The 13,353-nt window shown below is 37.8% G+C and overlaps 1 protein-coding gene across 2 annotated transcripts in view; it reads right to left on the reverse strand.

Moving 5' to 3' along the window:
• LOC107593461 (lipoma HMGIC fusion partner homolog) overlaps positions 1 to 13,353 on the reverse strand; it is a 138,559-nt gene that overhangs the window by 51,334 nt on the left and 73,872 nt on the right. The window lies entirely within an intron of this gene.

A 13,353-nucleotide genomic window follows, 5' to 3' on the forward strand; every position in this document is an offset into this window, starting at 1 on the left:
CAAACTAATACCACAATCCCTCCTACATATAAAGCCATTTTTATGACTGCACACTGAGCGTCTATCTCCTTAAGCCTTATTTCAGACATGTCCAAAGAAGATTCAGAGGAGGATGCATGAAGACATAAAAAGAAGGGCTAAGGAATGCATTAGTGCTTGCGAAATACTCCACTTTTTCCTCTGTCTTCTCATGTCTGTCTGTCTGCTTTACTAAATTGTCACTAAAATCCTTGCTGCAGTACAGCTCAGACACCAAATAAGTCCATGTGAACTCGTACAAAGTGCGAGTGACTGAGCTATTAAGCCAATGGGGTGCTTCACAATGCTTGAGGATTTTTTAAAGGAATGTGAGTGTCCTCTACGATTCCGATTGACATCTGCATCATGAAGAAAGCAAGCCAATGTCTCTCTATTGCACCAATCTTTTAGTAAACACTTAATTATTCCTTTGCTCTAAATGCTGAGAGCAGTATCTCAAAGACGTAATCCTTCCTCAGAGGATTTCGCCCAGTTCCCATGACCCCATGCTTCTCTGGCTTCCATTAATAATGGGAAACTTTGTAGCAGCCAGCAGAGAAAAGAAAATTCAGAACTGAAAACATTCACATGCAGTATGGGATATGACCTGAAAAGCATGCTAACTGCAGGTAAAGTTAGGCATACACTGTGAAATTTTCGTTAATTTTTAAAGATGATTTCTGACTCATTTTATTTATTTAATTTTGTCGTGCATTATTCGTCAGGCAGTGTCAGTGAGGGGGTCACAAGGTGTTAAATTTTGGTCACCCCTCGTAAGGGTCCCACGTGTTTATTTCACACATACTGGGCCTCATTTATCAGTCTAACATAGAAACGACCACAGATCCGTGCGCACAAATCAACTTCCGACCAGTGGTGGAAAGAGTACTGAAAAAATATAGTGAGTGGGAATTTAACGAACGTGGCACTTGTGAGTTAACACTGTACGCAATACCCGCAACCTCACACCAAATTTCAGGCTGTGTAGATAGGCAAGCATAGCCTATATACAAATCATTTAGTAAGCAGAAATCCGAAATTTACCTTAGCATATTAAGTTAGAGGAAGATGCGACTGAATTGATGCTTGAAGAATGCGCTTCCAGCAGCCATGATAAACAGTTGGTGGTTTAAGTTCCCTTTTCACGCACTGCGAGCGTTTTTCAGAGAAAAAATAAATAAATAAATAAACCTCCGCTCTCGTTTGTCTCTCTTTTCGAGGAAAGAGGGGCAGCCATCTGCTTCCCGCGATCCAGGACCCACCGCTGCTGAGGCATGGAAGGGAATGAGCTCGTGGGGATCACAGGTGGATCTGGCCGATGAGTTTGAAGGGGGGTTTCCCTTTCGTGATCGTCGGCTGTGCACGAGAGTGAGCCGCTGGAGGATGATGTTATTTCATTAATATTATCTGATTCAGGGGCTATTGCTCTGCTGGGATCAGCCCAGCAAAAGCAGGAAATAGCTGAGGAGAGCAAAGAAGCAGAGGCTGAGCCTTCCCAATTCTCCTGCCCTGCGTATGATGAGCTTTTGGAAATTATGGATTGCGCCACGGTGAGGCTTTACTTGCCGTGAAGCGGGTGGAAAAATGACATCGCGGAATATCTCGATGAACGTTAGTTCCCATGAAAGGGAACGTCTCAGGTTACTTATGTAACCATGGTTCCCTGAGTAGGGAACGAGACACTGCGTCCTCTAGGTTTCTTACCATGCTGCGGACGCAAGCTTCAGACAAAGAAGTGAATGATGTGTAGCTCCCGGCGCCTATTTATACTATAGTCGCACCGGTAGTGACGTCATGGCTGTCGCCGGCCAACGAGTTGGTGTTTTTTCAGTGTACGCTTCAGACACGGGTCACGACGAGGTGTTCCCCATAGCGACCCCTAGAGGACGCAGTGTCTCGTTCCCTACTCAGGGAACCATGGTTACATAAGTAACCTGAGACGTTTTCTATGCACAATTTGATTTGACGAAAGTCACGAGACCTATTACAATCTATCCAATCACGTTGATGGATAAAAATTACATTTAAATAAGCATGTAACGACCACAAACGGAGGAAAATAGCAGAGTAAAAGTACATCACTTAAAATGTACTCAAGTAAAAGTACACAATTTTTAAACTACTCAAAGTACAATTACTGATAAAAACTACTTAATTACTGTAACGTGAGTATTTGTAATTCGTTACTTCACACCGCTGCTTACAACAGAGTTCACGTGTGATTCATGGAACATTCGTATGCCGCCAATCTCATCATAGGAATGATCGCACGTTGATAAATGTGGCGGCAGAAAACAATCGTCATTTGAATATCGCAATATCAAAAACAACCTAGTTTAGAAGCCTTGCCCCTAGAGTTTACGACACGGAGAAACGAAACCCGGCCGAAAAGAGGACGTTATTTCGTGAAAGAGAAATTTATCTTGCTCCAAAAACACCCATTAACTTTGCCCCTAGAGTTTACGACACGGAGAAACGAAACCCGGCCAAAAAGAGGACGTAATTTCGTGAAAGAGAAATTTATCTTGCTCCAAAAACACCCATTAACTTTGTAATTGCAAACAATTAGGCTACATTAATTTATGTACTTTAGATGTATATTAAAATATAAATATATTAACAGCCTATTTAGTTCCCCTCACTCTACAACAAATATTTTAAATTTAACGGTATTCAGAACAGAACAAGAATGAAAAATACGTAGTTATAAAATTATATATTCAACTATAAAATAAAACAAATTAGGCTATAGTGGCATTCATTATAAATGGCATACAAATGTCAAGCAAAACTGAAACGGCATTAAGCTCATGAGCCTGTCTCATATCACAAGAATCCAAATGTTTCCATTTTTGCCATATTTGTTTGCATAACTATTATTCATTATGTAGCCTAAACATGGCTTTATACTTCACTAATGTTCTAATATCCGTGTAAAAGCCATCACATGCGCAAAAATGTTTGTTTGGACACTGCACACTGATTTTACAGCAGACCTTTTAAAATAAACAGTGTAACTTTTACACAGTCAAATCCTGAGTGTTAAATTAACACTGCTCGGAGCATATATGGTCCCACTCTAAAAGAGTGTTAAAGTAACACTGAAGCAGTGTTAAAGTTAATGAGATAATTATGTGATTAATTAAGTGCTGATTGAGCATTAGTGATGAACAGCTGCTGTTAACAAGCAGAATCACTGAAGAAAAGAGAAACAAGAATTACAACTGACTTCAGCCAGACTTAGATAAAATCAACTGAAATAAAAGACATTAAATCTCTCAAGATCTCAGCAGAAGATGATTGAACAACTCTACAAACAGCATCACCAGCTTCATGCATTACTAACCAGTTATACTATCTAAAACAGAAGTTCTTTATTGAGAATTAATGTTTAGATGTTTTTTTTCTTCAACTAACCGTTTTTGTGAATAGTGGTTGCTTTAGTTGCCTCTTGACCCTTGACTTTTTAAGTTTAAGTTTATTTTTGGCTGGCAATTGTATAATACAAATGTGTGTATTAACCATATGTAATGGCAAGGAGCTTATGGGAAATCATGTCATGTGTATGAGTCTCTGATTGCAGTTTATCTAAAACGGTATTACTTTTATGATTTCTATATTGTTGCAGTTATATGAGAACAATGTGAGATAAACCTTCATAAATGATTTTTATAGATATGGTTTATAAAGAAGTTTCAATTCTGGCACTCATAGACATGAAGACCCAGCATGTAAATCTCAGCAATGGTGACAAAATATTCTGATAATTTTTATGTGATTTTTTTGAACGTCACAAAACAAGACAGTAAAAAGTCACAACAAAAAAATAACAAAAAAGCAAATGGTAAAAATCAAAGAAAATCCTAAGACAATGCAGCTGCATAATTTATTCATGTTGCAATGTATGCTGGGAGCCATGGATGAGTTATGATTGGTGCACCCAGAACGCAATGCAACATGAATCTGTCTGACTATCATCACCATTGTTGAGATTCATATGCTGATTCTTGATGTCTGCGTGTCTAAACCGTAGAGATTTGCTAGACTGGTGTGCAAAATGTTTTTTAAAGCTCTTCCTATTATTTCATTGAATAGTTATTGACTTAAACTATATTACACACTACCACTGATGACATCAGTGAACCTGGCTACTACATGACAACAATGTCATTACCAAAAAAATAGCCAGTAAATTCTGAACACTTTTTCTCTTGGATTATAAATGTGTTTCATAAATAGTTACAGCAACCAGAGAAAAAGTTATGTTAAATAGTCAAGGGTCAAGAGCCCAACTAAAGCAAATGCTTATCGCCACAACGGTGACTTCAACTTTTCAATAAACATTAACATCTAAATCGCTGTTAATTCTAAAGAAATTTTAAGACGCATGACAAACAAAAATTCAAACTGGTGAGTAATGTGTAAAGCTGGTGATGCTGTTTGTGGAGATGATTAATTATCTTCTGCTGAGATCTTGAGAGATTTAATGTCTTCTTTTATTTCAGTTGATTTTCTTTTAGTCTGTGGCTGAAGTCAGTTGTAATTCTTGTTTCTCTTTTCTTCAGTGATTCTGCTTGTTAACAGCAGCTGTTCATCACTAATTCTCAATCAGCACTTAATTAATCACATAATTATCTCATTAACTTTAACACTGCTTCAGTGTTACTTTAACACTCTTTTAGAGTGGGACCATATATGCTCAGAGCAGTGTTAATTTAACACTTGGGATTTTACTGTGTATGTTCGGTTGACCGCATTTTAGTTTGATGATGAATGGCTGAAATGTCAGGCAATCCTATTTTTTTATTCCTTTTATAGACTTCTGTTTTTCCTCCTTTCACAAAAGCGCTGGAGGTGCATGATGCGACGATTGAATCCTCATGGTCTTGTTTATGCTGCTATTTGCACATATAAACCTAAAGTCCTGTACAAAAAAAAAGACATTCTAATCTTTCTGGTTAACGATCGACTAATGAGCTTCGTTTGATGATCAGGAAAATAAAAATGAACAAAATGCTGTCATTCTACAATTCTCCACCGTATTTACTATGCTGCGCGCAAGTTGAGGTAACTCAAAAACTTGCGTACATGAGCTGAGACCAGACGTGAGATTTGATCGTAGCCACCGCTCACGTCCATATTAATAAATTCCAAGTTTTGCGTTGAAATTACCGTATGCCCAATTTTCTGTCGTACGTTTGTTTCGTAAATGAGGCCCATTGTATAGTGTGAGCAGTCAAGTTGTAGCTCGGCGAATCGACTACATAGTGTGAAGACATACAGTCAGGTCCATATATATTTGGACACTGACAAAATTTTCATAATTTCAGCTCTGTATGCCACCAGAACGGAATTAAAAATAAAACAATCAAGATGAAATTGAAGTACAGACTTTAAGCTTTAATCCAAGGGGTTGAACAATAATATAACATAAAATGCTTAGGAATTACAACATTTTTATACACAGTCCCCCCATTTTCAGGGGCTGAAATGTGATTGGACAAATTAATATAATCATAAATAAAATGTTTTTTTTTTTTTTCATTTTTAATATTTTGTTGAGAATCCTTTGCAGGTAATGACTGCCTTAAGTCTGGAACTCATGGACATTACCAGAGACTGGGTTTCCTCCTTTGTGATGCTTTGCCAGGCCTTTACTGCAGCTGACATCAGTTGTTTGTTTGTGGGTCTTTCTGCCTTTAGCTTTGTCTTCAGCAAGTGAAATACGTGCTCAATCGGGTTGAAATCAGAAGATTGTCTTGGCCATGGCAGAATATTCCACTTTTTTACCCTCAAAAACTCCTGAGTTGCTTTTGATGTATGTTTTGGGTCATCGTCCATTTGTACTATGAAGCGCCGCCCAATCAACTTTGCTGAAAGTATATCCCTATACACTTCAGAATTAATCCGGCTGCTTCTGTCACATCATCACTAAACACCAGTAACCAGTGCCACTGGAAGACATGCATGCTCATGCCATCACACTACTCTACCATGTTTCACAGATAATGTTGTATGCTTTGGATCATGAGCTATTCCAAGCCTTCTTCATACTTTTTTCTTCCCATCATTGTGGTAAAGGTTGATCTTAATTTCAGCCATCCAAAGAATGTACCAAACGGTTGATTTGGCCACTCCTAATTTTCCTGCTATCTCTCTGATGGATTTGTTTTGTTTTTGAAGCCTAACAATTGTCTGTTTCACTTGTATGGAGAGATCCTTTGACTGCACAATGTGGGTTCACAGCAACAGCTTCCAAATGCAAATGGCACTCTTAGAATCAAATCCAGACCTTTTACCTGCTTAATTGATGTAGAAATAATGAAAGAATATCCCACACCTGTGCATAAAACAGCTTTTGAGTCAACTGTCCAATTACATATGGTCCCTTGAAAAAGGGGAGAGGTACATATTAAAGAACTGTAATTCCTTAACCTTTCCTCCAATTTTGATGAAGCCCAGGTCAGCAGCTAAAATCATAAAAATTGTGCCTGTGTCCAAATATATATGGACCTGACTGTAAATAAACACATGAGCTTTGAATTTACAGATCATTGTTAAATCAGTTGATCTGGTTCAATTCAACAGTTGATTCTGAACAATTCAAACTTATTAACTGAAAAAAAATCTTTACAAATTCTTCTCTCATGAACAGGCTAAAGAGATTATAGCTGCAGACATCAAGATTTTCAGTGAATAACAAGAACCTTTTTTTTTTTTTTTGTTGAACTGGACTGGGCAATGTATTGTCAAATCAGATTGAATTGCTCAGACAACTCTGTGATTGAGTAATTTTAAGTTATCCATTGAAAATATTTCCCTCTTCACATCTTAATAAAATTATTTGAATATGCAAATTTTCAGATATGGTGTGTCAGGCTTATTGGAAAAACGTGTCTGTGGCAAAATTTCTGGAAAATGATATTACATTCAGATTATTTAAAAACAGATTAGCGTAAATCTGGCAGTGTCTACTTATGTTGGTAGTTATATGCAACGTGGCAGTTCGGAAATAAAATAATCAATCAGTGCCAGTGGTGCAAAAAAGTTAATATTCTATTGCATTTGAAAATAACGTGCCATCTACACTAAACCTAACCAAAAGCATTAACAAAAGTGAAGTGACATGTGGCCAAGTATGGTGACCCATACTCGGAATTAGTGCTCTGCATTTATCCCATCCTACGTACGTGTACGTGTACACACACACACACACACACACACACACACACACACACACACACACAGCAGCCATTTTTTGCTGCAGTGCCCGGGGAGCAGTTGAGGTGCCTTGCTCAAGGGCACCTCAGCCGTGGTATTGAAGGTGGGAGAGAGCGCTGTACATTCACTCCCCCACCTACAATCCCTGCCGGTACGAGACTCAAACCCCGCAACCTTTGGGTTACAAGTCTGACTCTCTAACCATTAGGTCACGACTTCCCTCAAGTCGTGTATTGTCACTTTTTACTTTTCACAGTTTACTACAGAACATCTGGAAAGTCATACTAGTCACATATGTGATGCAAACGTCAAAGTGTATTAGTCAAAGCAAATGTGAGATATAAACACAACTGTGTCATTTTACAGTAGCTTGCTTATATGACTTGTGTCTCACTGGACATCTACATTGCAAGTGCAGTGCTGTACCAGATGAGCAAGTTTGCTACAGTACATCTGGAAAGTCATACTAGTCACATATGTGATGCAAACGTCAAAGTGTATTAGTTCATTAACCATGCACTATCGTTTACTAGTGTTATGAGGTCATAACATACAAGTCTTTATTAATCAATAATCTGTCCCTGTAATCATAATTTGTGTGAAAAGGAATACAAGTGGTTGTGTTTACTGCTACTATTCAACTGAAAACTACAGTGAATTTAATGTAGAGTTAAGTTTTGGGAGTTTTGCAAAAAGTGTAAGTGTACACCATTCAGAAGACAATTAAACACAATTTGTTTCTTAATACGCAAAATTTGTACAGCAAAGGTCTTCATCAAACATCCACTTTTGTGCTCCGGAGAAGAACATACTGGTTTAAAACAACACGAGGGGGAGTAAATGATGACGGTTTGTGTGAATTATTCCTTTAAAATGCCTACTTGTAACTCTTAACAATAACACTTGATCTTCACGCTTTGGGATAAGCAAAGCACAACACAATTCATCAGCAAGAAACTGTGCAATACTAGGCTATAATCACACCTCTTTCTTCTCATGGCGCACACAAGGTGACTTTTTCCCCAGAGTTTTCAGTCAGGCTGTCAAGATCTTTACAACAGCAGTTACTGAGCACCAATGAGAAGAGCGAAATGTCCTGTGATATGTCACTAAAACTGCGTTTAACAATATTTCACTGCTGGAGCCAGAACATACAGCAATACACCACACTGGATGACTAAAGGAGGTACAAAGTGTAATACAGGACAGAATCTAAAATATGTATGGAGTTTTTTATTGCAGTGGTCAACTAGGGTGTAATTTACATTTTCACACTCAGCCTACGGAGGTTTTTTGGGGGGGATACTTAATCTTAACCTCAAAAAGGCCTTTTTACCATAATCCATCATTTCAAATCTCTGCTGCATACTTCTGTGTTACATTAATGACCTCCAAACCAGTTAAGCCGCTTTGCCGATTTGGTTAGTCTTAGTAACGGGCAGTGGACTATCAAAGTAAGCCTCTTTTTGCAATTGCTGATCAAACAGGCACTCAGTTCAAAGTCTGCTGGCAATAAAAAAACAGCTTAAATCATCAAGTTGAGCTGACAACATGCTTGTTACTAAACTGAACACTTTCTATAAGAAATCCCATTGTCTTACATTAAAAGAGGGGTCTGAGTCACATCTAGAGACCAGGATATCACAGAGGGCTAGTTAGCAACCACCTAGCAACATCTAGAATACCCTAGCAACCACATAGAAACCCAATTACAACCATTTAGGACACACTATTAACCACAAAATGCCCTTGGAATCAACCAGGACACCCTATCACGGTGACAAGCACTACAGTACTCATATTTTCTTGTGAAAATCTAGTTTCTTTAAATAGACACTGAATGCATTTACATGGTTTACATAAGCATGTTACCCAAAGAACTGTGTTAAAATTAGGTAACATGCACACTGAAATGTAATGAACTATATATAAAAATATGCATGAATATAAGATCTAACTGCTCATTTCATGTAGCCGCACTGGCTGTTGACTTGTCACTGTGATGAAAGCCGTCATATGCTCAAATGCTGAGCAAGAAAGCATTTGTACTATGCTAATGTATGACTGGGTGCTTCTTCAAGTTTGGTCACTACCCCCCCCCCCCCCCCCCCCCCCCCCCCCCCGCCACACGGTTGAGAACCACTGGCCTGTGTCATGTCCTACTTTGGCCTATTATTAATAATCAAACTCTAAACTAAAAAGCACATAAAATCAAGATGTAAACTGTTGTTCTTCAAAGTTCTGAAATCACAAAATGTATTGAGGTTAATAAATTTAATATAAATTTTACAAAGAAAAAAAAAGTTTGAAAACAAGCAGCTTTGTCATAATTGCAGCAGAAATAGCCTATATTGGGGAACCTTCTAATATTGTGTTGGACAGTGACAAGGGTTTTTTGTCACATGAAGGTCACATTGAAACGTTAAACATGTCTTCGTATTCTATTTTTGCTATGTTTCAAATGGTTTTAAAAAAAAGTATATATATTGTGTTATTTTACTGTTATCCCAGAACTATACTGTCAAGTTTAAAATATGAAAACCCATTTTACAAAATGATATTTATAACAAACAATAAATAATAATAAAAACATAGATATCACCTATCATGAATATCACCAGTGAACAGGGTTATTATCGTTAGCTAAAAAAACGATAAAGCTAAAAAAATTTCAAACAAATATAAAATATAAAAACTTCTTTTATTTCCACTAATTGTCAAGGCAACATAATTTTTGTTTAGTTTAAGTTTTAGCAAAACAAAAATTTCATATGTTATTGTTAATACATTATAAAACACAGTACAATACATTTGAGATGTAGAAATGACATTGTCTTGAAAATGTCCTTGACTTTCAGAAAAGTGTTTTTTTCCTAATCCACTGCCCTGCATCTCACTTTTGGAACTGGCCCTAAATTAGGGAACTCTACTCGTTCAATGTTTGTGCTCTTTATCTTTCCAGATACTCAAGTTTGAACTGTTTAAAGCATGTCTGTGCACTCCATGGGAATGATTTTCCATCAGTACTTCATCCACATTCCACAACTATCTAAATTGACAAGCACAAACATTCTCAAACCAGTATTTCGCTTTCACAGCTTTCATGTCCCAGAATCCCTCTGCATGCTGATTCCTAGACACTTTCAAGACCACCCATCTAAGCGGCTAATTAATCCCGCTGCAGTTAGAAGCCTGATAGCTTTTCCCTCACCCACTTCCCTCTGCTCTCGACCCAGCAACGAGTGCGCTGACAGGAAGTTCAGCAGGGATCAGTATATCAATACACCACAGCCATATTCAGCCTCCCTGTGCTCCTCAATCACTTTAGCAGCTTTAGGACATCAGACTGTGTGCCAGAGACACTGCATTAGGAACACCACTTTCATCCTGTGGATTTGTCCCCACCAGGGTAATATGGATCCTGTGATGAACAGTACTACTTTACAGAATGTATGGAAATGTGATAGTCTCACTTAAGACTTACTTGAGTATTCTGTCTCAGATGGAACTTCAATGGTTTAAACTTTTTCTTTTACATGGCATATTACTATGAGTGCCATCTTCCAATTTAATGTACAAAATTAGTGAGGTGTTTTTTAGACACATTTTACATTTGTGCGAATTGGTTGCCAATTCATATGAATTTGTACGATTTGCTTATAGCCCACTGACGGTTAGATTTAAGACTGGGGTTAGGGTGGACCTCACTGTTTTTTTATCCAAAAAATATATATTTTCGTACAAATCACATCATGCGAAAACACAACCTCCTAAAATAGTTGTATGAGGTGTGTTGGCATGTTATTATCCAAACCTAATGTAATTAAGGACAAAGTGACATGTCCATCTTTAACTTTTTATAATTATTTATTTACATTGCAATTGAATGAAACGAGGATTCCCAGATACAAATTCATGTCTGCAATATTGCCTCATACATTAGTTAACCGTTAAATACTTTTATAATCATTGTACTCAAACTGGAAAACACTAACTATACACTAAAATGTATCAATCGTTGTGTAGTCACACACTAAATATTTCCTTACTTGCATAGATGTGGCTATTGTGGATACATACAACAGACATTAAAATAGTTCTGTTATATTTACAGCTTAATGCATAAGCCAAATTAAGTGTAAAAATATCCACTTCGATTACGGTGCCGTTTTCAAGTAGTGATGACATGTGATGTGAGATAAAGGTGATTTTCCCTGGTTGTTGTTTTAGAACATTAAGCAACGTTAAGAGTTTTTCACATGCTTTTCTACTCCACTGCACTTCCTTTGCACTCGTGTCTCACATCTTTTGTTCTAAAAACGCAGCATCAAAAGAAATGTAAAAGTAGCCAAAAAAGTGGCTTTGTGATTTTTTTCCAAATTTCACTGCCACGTCTTGCGTTTTTCAATGCAAAAACACATTCTATGTGATTTGTGAATGTCTTTTAGAATGCCCTGCGACTGGGCCCACCAAAGTGGTAGGGCGGGTCCCTTATGCCACTGATTATCGAAACATCATTGGCCGATAAAGGAATAAAATGTAAACATCTGCATTGGCCTGATATGAAAAAAATATGCCGTTATCCCTTGCTGATAAGACGAATAACTCACAGTGTGGTCATTCTTGAAGCAAACTTCTGCCTGAATGGTGTTTAGATTTACTGTTTTGGATTGCCACATTTAATATGAGAATGCATGAATGACACGTACAGTGTGCACTAGTCAACAGTCACTAGCACGCACAGCAGCAGCCTTCCCTGGGTACTGATGCCCGTCCAGTAAGGAGTTTTATTTATTTAGGGGGCAGTGTAGGCCTACTTGTAATTAAATACACAAATAACATTCAGATACCTGTGTTTCTGAATAAATATAGCAGTAATTGAAATCACAAGTCTGTTTTGATTTAGGAGTCAGTAGCTATAGCTTACATGAATCACAAACATGACACTTGTAAATTAAAGGCAGGGTAGGCAATTTTGGAGAGGCTAGCAATAGCAGGCTAGCTTTGAAAGCAAGATCCCACCCTTCCTGCAAATCATTCTCCAAAGCCACGCCTCTTCTAAGACACATGAACGTGCACAGGCAGACCATAGGCTAACTAGTGACACGATGAGAGACGGCGTTGGTGGAGGGTTCATTGCAACACTGTCAGATTACCTCATGTCTCATTCACCCTTAAGACTACAATACAGTTCAAAGCGCATAATATTACAATAATAACACCTTCCATTCTTGCTTGTTAGACCACTTAACTTAGTGATTGCTATCGGGATGTGAAGAGACTTTCAACCAGCATAACAAACAACATCTCTTTAACAAACAACTCTATTACAAAACCTCCACATGTAATGACCTAGAACACTGTCTAACACTCGATGGATGCTCTGTCAATTCTTTATCATCAGTTAGGAACCTAGATGTGCTATTTGATAGCAATCTTTCCTTCGAAAGCCTTGCATTTTTCCATCTCAAAAATATATCTAAATTATGACCTATGCTATGGTGGAGCAGCACCTAGAGTTGACCCCTGAATGTCAGCGGAGACCATGTCAACTAGATGTGCCCCAGAGACAGATCCCCAGTGAAGACCATGTCACCTAAATGGCCATCGGGACAACAGGAACCAGATGTCTCCTCTGCACAATCTGACTTTGCTGCAGCCTGGAATTAAACTGTTGGTTTCATCTGGCCAGAGCAGAACTGGCCGCCCAACTGAGCCTGGCTTCTCCCAAGGTTTTTCTTCATTTCTGTCACGCATGGAGTTTTGGTTCCTTGCCGCTGTCGCCTCTGGCTTGCTTAGTTGGAGACATTTAATTTCCAGCGATATCGTCAACTTGATTTCACAGATACTACTTGAACTGAACTGAGCTGGATGATGACATCACTGAATCAATGATGAATTGACTTTAATTGAAAATTAAGTGTTTACTGTTGTCCTTTTGCATTACTACACACTATTTTCATATTTAATACTGTAAAATTGCTTTGACAAAATCTGTATTGTTAAAAGTTCTTTAAATAAAGGTGAATTGACGACTTGCTTTAGACAATCTATAAATGTTAAATCTACAAATTATATATATATACATATATATATATATATATATATATATAT

This window comes from Sinocyclocheilus grahami, unplaced genomic scaffold (genome assembly GCF_001515645.1).
Source record: "Sinocyclocheilus grahami isolate Dianchi unplaced genomic scaffold, SAMN03320097.WGS_v1.1 scaffold171.1, whole genome shotgun sequence".
In the NCBI taxonomy this organism is placed as follows: Eukaryota; Metazoa; Chordata; class Actinopteri; order Cypriniformes; family Cyprinidae; genus Sinocyclocheilus; species Sinocyclocheilus grahami.